Source organism: Fukomys damarensis, unplaced genomic scaffold, assembly GCF_012274545.1.
Source record: "Fukomys damarensis isolate Sample0158 unplaced genomic scaffold, DMR_v1.0_HiC HiC_scaffold_38, whole genome shotgun sequence".
NCBI classification, from domain to species: Eukaryota; Metazoa; Chordata; class Mammalia; order Rodentia; family Bathyergidae; genus Fukomys; species Fukomys damarensis.
In genome coordinates, this window is record NW_022900950.1 from 20,864,065 (window position 1) to 20,874,071 (window position 10,007).

The window sequence follows — 10,007 nt, forward strand, 5'->3', positions numbered from 1 at the left end:
AAAATAACCCAGGCATAGAAACACAACTACCACATGATCTCAATTAAAAGTGGACAGTAGAAAAGTTGATCTTATGGTGGGGTAGGATGGATGATGAAAAGGGAGACACTGATTAATAAACACACAGCTTCAGTGAGAGCAGAATTAAGTTCTAGTGTTGCTTTAATACAATGTCATTGCAGCTAGCTACTAATATATTTATTAGAATAAGATTCTTTTACATTTAATTCAGTTCTTCATGTTTTTCCTGACATACTTTCCAAAACTTATCTGCTATGCTGAAGAAATAATATAAACTCAGAGAAAGATATTTATTATTTTTCTGATCATCTGAATCCTGATGTTCTTACATTCTTTGGTTCAAATATATTCAAACATTAGCAAATTTCACTTATCTGAAAGAAAAACTACCATATACATGCCATTTTCTCATAAATTGCCAATTCTATTAATCTCAATAATTATTTAAGTCCATGACCTTTACCTATCAGTTCTGACAAAGGAGGATGATGATATATGGCACTTAGATCTTTTCCATGTAATGAAAACGTCTGATTTAATTAAAATGTAAGTTATTGTTAGAAAGAAAGGTCAGATGAAGAAACGCACCCTCCTGTGTTTGTTGCATGTAAAATATACAGTTAGTACTTGACATTTGAAGAGGAAATTGGAACTATTTCTGATATGTACTTGAACATTTTGGTGTTCTCATGTTGCATTAACTCAACTTACATAATTTTTTAATCAGTAAAATGGTAAACAAGACACTACATCTTATCACAGGCATTCACTTCACTGATACATTATTTACAAATTTTAAAATGCAGATGTGATTTAGTAAAAATATTTCAATGCACATTTTAAGTTTTATACAATTATTTGTAAAAAAAGTTGTAGCATGTTTTACAAAATAAATAGGTACATGCTACATAATTTTATCTGTCAGGAGCATGGAAAAGTGCCTCTTTCTAGCTTGTCAATATTCTTATTTAAAATATTAATATATGATAAGACATAGTATGTGTTATGACAATACTAGTCAAGTTGTGTAAGATTGAACTCAGAGGTATTTTGTCTCTAAGAAACCAATAAATGGATGCTCTTGTCTGTGAGTGTGTAGAGCAATATACCTTCGAGCACAATGCAAGTTCATAATCTTGATATAGTAAGAAAATAAATTTGTTCATATAGATCATCCCTTTCACAAAGGAGGAGCATCTTTATTCCACTCATATCACCATACATTCCACTAAATATTGAAACATAGAGAACCAGAACAAAATGGTTTCTGAGTTGATAAAAAAAAAAGAACAACCTTTACCTTGATTAATCTATTTTTACTAAATGCTATGTTTGGAAGTTCAAATATTGTTTTATATATACCAATCACTTATTTCTTTCGACTCCAGCCATTGTTATGTAGAAGTAGCAATCTGCTGAAACTATTTTGTTGCTTAAAAGTATGAAATATGCCCTAATCTATCTTGGCATTATGCATATTCAATTGGTAAACTCATAAGAAAAGAAAACAGAATTTATAAGATTTTACATACTTTATCATGATTTTTAAGATAGTGTCCATTTCATCAACTAATGTCCCTTTTAATCAAGACTTATTGAAACGTTTCAAAACAAAAAACTTCTTTTCTTGCTTTAAAACCATATACTTTCATCTTTTTTGACACTTACAAGTGATTGTATTTTTGTAAGAACAAGTAGGACATTCACAGTCAAATTTACCACAATGTATCAATTTTCTAATATTTATGGCATGTATCTTTGTGTAATATTATCAATTTGGTTCATTTTTAAACTTGCACAACAGTCTCTTGATCTCTATTTTATTACTGTATCTAACATATTTAATTAAATATATAATTTAGACTTTATACATAATTTTTTAAAAATATAAACATCTGTTATCATATATAATATCGTTTATCACATACTATTGTAGTACAATTATTTAATTGTTCTTAATACTTCATGAACAGAAAATAAAAATACTGGATGTGGTAGATAGATATTTTTGATCTTTGATCAATGTTTCCCTGATGCACAGGGGTCAAAATATGAGCTTTTCTGTTTGAATTCATATAGTTTTTATTAATTATTATTTGTTTTTTCATTTCATTGTATTTTATTTTTGTGTGAGAGATCAGTACCATAAACTCAACTAAGCTAAGCAAGCCCTCTACCACTGAGCTACTTCCCTAACCTTTAAAATATATTCTTTAACCTTCAAATGTGTTTTGCAAACACATTTTTATTATTATTAATATATTTGAGAAAATTATGTTCTTGTAGCCACCATGGTACAACTTACGCTGAATAAATCAGTTCATGAAGATGTGAGTTCACTCACTCGTGTTAAGATAAATGAAGCCATGTGAAAAGTAAGATAAGGAAAGGGTAGATACAGTTTCTGTGAACATAGTACATAGGATATTGTCAAGTTCTCTAGAGATAGTTAAGAGCACGTCTGATTTTCATATATATGTATTTATATAATTATAAATATGAATTTATAACAAAATATTTATTTTGAAATATGCCCTCAAAAGCATTATTTCTCAATACATTAAAATATTAAAACAGTAAATGAATATTGATTGCCTACCATAATTTAGCACTGTATTGGGAAATAAGAAATCAATACTCAAGTTTCATAAGCAACCATTATTTCACCAAAAAATCACAGATTAGTTTTCTCTCTTCCTAATTTTATATAAATAGTGTTATCTCCTAAGAATTCTTTGCTGTATCTATAATTTTCACAACATTGTACTTTAAGGATGTATCCATGTTTTACATATACCAATAGTCTGTTTTGAGGGTTGTTGTCTTTATTATTTGTTTGCTTTTATTGGCTGAATGGTGTTCCACTCTACGATTATAGTACATTTTTTCTATTTTTTTGAATATTAAGGACTTTTTTTTATTTTTGGCTAAATAGCATGAATAAAATATTATCCGCATTTTTAAAATTAAATCCAGAATCCAGAAGTAGGCCCTCACATATATGGCTGCTACGGTTTGAGTTGGAAATGTCCCAAAAGGCTATGTCTGAAAGGCTTGTCTCCAGCCTTGGATGTTGTAAACAAATGGTAAAACCTGTAAGAGGAGAGAGTTAGTTGAAAGTTATATCATTGAGTGCATGCCCTTCAAAAAGGATATGACCACCTTAGGCCCTCATATTCCACTGGTTCTCACAGACATGAAGTAAGCAGGGACCACCATTCACTCCCTGCTGTGATGGACTTCCTGTCACGTACCCAGAGCTGTGGAGCTAAGGACAATGGACTGACTTCTTCAAAACTGTGAGCCAAAGTAGATCTCTCCTACTAATAACTTGTTTATTTAAGGTGTTTTGATATAATAATAAAAAGTTAAATAACACAGTGGCCAATTGACTTGTAACAAGAAAAACATTACATGAAAACGGAAAGTCCTTTAACAAACGATACAATAGGAAATAAATTATAATCATAGATGGAAAATATGGACCTTGCTATGCCAGATCACATCATGCACCAACATTAATTTAATGTGAAACACAAACTTAAACAGAAAACTAAAGGTATGATGTGCTGCGCGTGCACACACACACACACACACACACACACAAGAATAGATGAGTGGAGGTAAAGATTTCTTGGAGGATGCACTTTAAATAACTGACTAATCAAAAATAAACTATGAATTTTCTTTCTGAAAATAGAAACTTTCACTGAGCAAAAGACACTGAAAAGGAAAATGAAAAAATCAATCATGGCTCTTCCATATGTCACAAATAATTCTATTCCACATGTATAACTTTGATAGCAAGATGATATTGATTTCTGTGTACTTTTATGGGCACAAACAAACATTTGTTTCCGCTTATGTTTTTATGCTCATTTCACCTATCATAACATTTTTCTTAACTATTTTTAACTAAAAATCAAAATCAAAAGTCACTGAGACAAAACTTCCACATTTATATTTCACTAAGAAAATTGTTCTTAATTACTTTACCTAACCCAAGACACAATACATCAAATAAAGATAGGAAAGCACTGGCTGCATATTTATGTGGGAAAAGAGTGACATAAAGTCTGAGTTTTCTCAAATCGAGAAAATAATGGAGAACTTAATGTGAAGTCCCAACAGTTGTGATAAAGTGCACACTCATATCTGGGACTAAGAGTTTTCATGGTAAATTGAAGTAGAAAATGATAATTAATAGAATTAAAAGACTTCCCCTAATTACAGAAAATCTGATACTAGATAGTATTTCCTAAATATAGCAGTACAACAATGTTACCTCAAAGTTCTGTTGTGTTCAAAGGAATTGCACACGTATTAGAAAACTGTGTTAGGAGATGGTTTACTCTGTCATGTCTATAGTTTTTTTTCTTTAATAAAAAACAAAGATTTATAAAACTATACTGGCAATTTCAATAGACATAACTCACACATACACACATAATTAATGAAAGAAATTAGTAAGACAGCTTTCAACAACATTTTTCAGCATATCAAAACAAATTTCCCAACCCATCAGTATTTCCTGTATAATTTTGGTTCAATAGGCCACAACCCTGAGTGTGTGAATAAGTTTAAACATGAAAAGATGCAAGGAATATTGCTGTTGTAGGATAGCTGATTGCACATTCTTTTCATAAAAAAAGAGCTTCTATGCTTTTAGAGCATTAGAAACATGACTAAGGTTTTAAAGTCGTTCTTCACTACATATCAAGTACATGTAAATGTAAGTACGAGGACAAGTCATAAACAACTACTTCAACCCAGAACAAAAACACAATAGTGAAAATTTATAATCTAGCTCTCTACATGTTTTTATCTGATATAATTGTTTTAAAATTTCCCTTTTTTTGAAACACTTTTACCTGATGCACCTTTTTGTTTATCCAGCAAGGATAATTCTTAGGAAAGGCTAGGATTAAGAGGAAATTCAGCAGATCTATTTGTAAGGTAAGACACAGACGAGCCAAACCAATGCCTTAAGGGACTACACTGCAAATATGAAAGCTTGACCTCTGTCTACAAATGGAAAAATTAAATTGTTAAACTTATTTGTAGCCACTCTCTCAGAAAACATGTGTATTTCTTTTTGAACTAAAGGTATAACTAATATCAACATTAATTATATGATTATAGAAGAATACAGAGTATAAAATAGGAATATAGGTAATTCCATAAAATCCTTAAATAGTTAAAATGATAGTAGCGAATCCTTTCTTATGAAGTCATCATATTTTAACATATCCTAGAATATACTGAAATCAGCCCTTATTAATGGAGTTCTGTGACAGAGTAAAGTGTGTTAACACTTCAACACATCCATTTATGCCATTAGTTAACTTCACTCCTAAACATCTAGTATGTTTCTCTAAACCAGACTTTGAATAATTGAGAATGTAATTGCTGAAATCACTGTCTAAACAATTGGCTTATTATTCTCTGCTACCTAAATTCATTTACCTAATAGTTGAAAGCACTGTTTAGTTGTATATCACTGTCAAGATAGATTCTGGTTTTATTAAGTATAATTTAATTATAATTGCACTCTATGGCATGTTTTTCCTATTTCCTCAAAAATTTAAGCAAGTCCATGTTTTCTCTAAGGACAAATTAAAATAAAATATATAATTATCTACATATAGTAAAACAGGATGTTATACTATTACTTTCACAGGATTCTTTTTTTTAGTTTTATGGGTTTTCTTTTTAATTTCTTAGTATTTAGTGACATATAAGCTAAATTTTTTCTTTATTTAAAATTAATTTTATTGGATGGTGCAATAACTGTGGATATGAGTATGGAGATACTTGAAAAAACTAGGACAGGACATTCCACTTGAACCTGCTATCCCTCTGCTGAGTATCTTTCCAAAATAATTAAAATAATCATATCAGTGATATATGCACACTCATGTTTATAGCAGCACAGATTCTAATAGCTAAAATTTGGTAACAGCTCAATTGCCCATCATTGGAGACTGGAAAAAGAAGATTTTATTTTTCTATAAAATGGAGTACTACTCAGCCTTAAAGAATGAGAAACTAGAGTCATTCATATGAAAATGGATGCATATTGAGGCCATCCTCTTTTTTTCTTCTCATTGAGTTTATTGGTACTTTTTAGTTATACACTACAGTTACATTCATCATTGGCCTCTTGAGGCCATACTCCTAAGTGAAATAAATAAGACACACATGTAAATACTGAACAGTTTTTCTGGTGTGACAAACTAAAAGTGTAAATTAGATCCAAATTGTATAACTGATAAGGTGAAGTAGGAAGAAAAGGGCTAAAGGTGTAAGTGAAGGTAGGGGAAAGGAAATAAGGAAAAGAAAAAATATGAGAAAATGAAAAAATAGAAACAAAGCATTTGTAAGTAGGGAGAGTGGAAGGGTGAGTGGAGGACCAGGGTTTGGGGAAAAATGAGAACCAAGACCTGTCATGTAAAGGTAGAAGATCCAATGATGAATGTAACTGTACTGTAGACTTAAAAAGTACCAATAAACTCAAAGAGAAAAAAAATGAATTTTATTGGTACATTTTAGGTATACAATATAATGTCAGTCATCATTAGAAATTGGTAATCTAACTTGACTCTTATTTTTCCCATTCCTCTGCCATCCCTTCAACCCTTTACCAGCTCCCTATTCACAAAGACTTTGTCTCTATTTATTTTCTCATATTAATTCCATTCCCTTCTTTCCTTCCCATGCCCCTTCCATTTCCCCTTAACACACCTTTTAGTCCTTGTTACACTTTTAGTTTCTCACATCAGAGAAACTATTTGATATTTACACGTGTGTCCCATTTATTTCACTTAAGTTTATCATCTCAATCTTCAACCATTTAGCTATGAATGCCTCTAGTTTCTCATTTTTTAAAGCTGAGTAGTACTGCATTATAACATACATACATACATATATATTTTTTTCTTTATCTGATTTCCAGTTGATGGCCAATTGGGCTGCTTCCAAGTTTTAGCTATTACAAATTGTGCCATGATGAACATGGATGCACATAAATCACTGTAGCATGATTCTTTTAATTCTTTTGGAAAGATACCCAGCAGGGGAATGGCTGAGTTAAATGGGACTTCTAATTTTAGTTATTTGCTCCATACTGATTTCCACAGTGTTTGCACCAGTCTACAGAAGAGCAGCGTTCCTCTTTCCCCGCAGCCCCACCAGCATTTGTTGTTGATTTTGTGATAGCAGACATTCTTTCTGGGTGAGGTGGAATCTCATCATTTTTTTTTACATTTGCATCTCATGAATGATCAGTGATGTTGAATTTTTTTTTCATATGTTTATTTGCTGTTTCTACTTCTTTGTCTGAGAAATGTCTTTCATTTCAGATGCCCCTTTTTACATTGAGTCTTTAAATTTGGGAGTTCTCATTTATTTTTAGTTCTTTATATATTCAAGAGAGTAGACCTCTCTCCATCTGAAGAACAGCTGGTCAAACTCTTTCCCACTTTGTGGATTATCTCTTCACACTGTTGGTCATTTTAATTTGTAGAAGCTTATTAAAAGGAAAAAAAATCCCACTTGTTGGTTGTGCTAGTTCATAGGCAACTGAAGTTTTGTTCATAAAAACTTTTTCTATGCCAATGTCTTCAAGAGTTCTACCTAACCGCTCTTCCAGCAGATTTAGTGTTTCTCTTTTAATTTTTGTATCTAATCCATTTTGATTTTAGTTTAATGTATGGTGAGAGATATAGGTCTAGTTTTAGTCTTTGGCAAGTTGAAATCCAGTTTTTCCAGCACTTTTTTATTAATAAGGCTATCTCTCCTCCAGTTAGGATGGTTGACACCTTTGTCAAAGATGAGGTAGCTGAGTATGCCTGGAGAAGTGTCTGCATCTTCTAATCTGTTCCACTGATCCTAGGGTCTGTTTCTTTCCCAGTATCATGCTCGTATTTTTTTTTTCCATCACAGTAGCCTTGTAGTGTAATTCCTGATTGGGGATTTCTCTTTATTGCTCTCTTCTGTTTATTGCTCTTGCTATTCTTGGTCTCTTCTTGTTCCAAATGAATTTTTGGTATGTTACATCAATGTCTATGAAGTATGCTGCTATAATTTCCATTGGGATTGCATTGAATCTATATAGCAGTTTTGAAAGATTAGCCATTTTCACTAGGTTGGTTTTTCCTACCCAAGAGAGAGAGATGTCTTTCCATTTTCTGATATCATCTTCAATCTCTTTTTTCAGATTTCTATAGCTTTCAGAGTAGATTTCTTTTATTTATTTCTCTAGGTTGATCCCTAGGTATTTCTATTTTGGTGATGTTAGTATGAATGGGATTGTTTGACCCATTTTTCTCTCACTGGATCTGTTGTTTATGTTCCAGAAAGCTATTGATTTTTGGGTGTTGACCTTGAATGCAGCTACTTTACTGAATTTGGTTATTAAGTGTAGATGACTTTGGTAGGGTTCCAAGTGTCTCCTATATAGGTTATCATGTTGTCTGTAAATAGTGACAATTAAACTTCTTCATTTCCTGTCCTTATTCATTTTTTTTTTGACAGGGTCTCACTATGGAGTTGAGACTGACCTGGAACTCACTATGTAGTTTAGGCTGGTCTCGACTTGCAGAGATCCTCCTGCCTCAGCCTCCTAAGTGCTTGGATTATAGGCATGCACCACCACACCCAGGTATTTCTTTTTTCTAATTGCTATGGCAAATATTTCCAAAACTATATTGAGCAGGAATGGTGATAGTGGACATCCTCATTCTGTTCCTGATTTTAGTGTGAAGGATTTCAGTTTCTTATCATTTACAATGATATTGGATGTTGTTTTTTCATAGATGACTTTTAGCAGATCAGGGTAAAGCCTGTCTATTGCAATTTTTTGTAGAGTTTTTATCATAAATGTCTGTGGGATTTTGTCAAATGCTTATTCTGCATCTAATGAGATGATCGCATGGTTTTTGTTCTTGATTATATTACTATAGTGTGTTACAATTATTGAATTATAAATGTTGAACCATCCTTGCACCCCTTGGAAGAATTTAACTTCATTAGGGTTTATGATGTTTTGATGATCTTCTGTATTCTATTTGCCAGCATCTTAATAAGGATTTTTGCATCTATGTTCATTAGTGAGATTGACTTATAGTTCTCTTTTTTGGTTGGGATTTTCACTGTTTTGAGGATCAAGGTGATGCTTGCTTCGAGGAATGAATTTGAAGTATTCATTTCCTTTCAATTTCACTGAGAGATATAAACAGTAGTGGCAATATTTCCTCTCTGAATGTCTTGTATAATTCAGCATTGAAGCCATCAGGATCCATACTTTTTTATTTGGTGAGTTTTTTAATGCGTTTTCAATTTTGTTGATTGATACTGCATTGTTTAGAATTTGCAGGTCTTCTTTATTCAACTTTGGTATTTCTGAAGTATCTAGGAATCTGTCCATTTCTTCTGTGTTTTCCATCTTATTAGCATATAGTTTTTTGAAGTATCCATTCATGATCCTCTAGATTCCTGCTGGTTCCGTTGTACTTTCACCCTTTTCATTTCTAATTGTCTGGATTTGGGCCTTTTCTTTTTTGATAAGGCTGGCTAAGGGTTTGCTAATTTTGTTTATTCTTAGTACCTGCTTGCTTCATTGATTTTTTGTTTTGTTCTCTTAGACTGCATTGCCTTAACTTCTGCTCTGATCCTTATAATTCCCTCCCTTGTAAGAATTTTGGGTTTGGCTTCTTCTTCTTCTTCTTCTTCTTCTTCTTCTTCTTCTTCTTCTTCTTCTTCTTCTTCTTCTCCTCCTCCTCCTCCTCCTCCTCCTCCTCCACCTCCTCTTCCTCCTTCTTCTTCTTCTAGCTTGAGGTTCAGCAACAGGTTGTTTAATTGAGCTCTCTCTGTTTTTCTAATATTAGTATTCACTGCTATGAATTTCCCTCATACCCCTGCTTTCATCGTGTCTCATAGATTCTGAAATTTTGCTTTTTTTTTTTTTTTTTTTTTTTTTTTTTTTT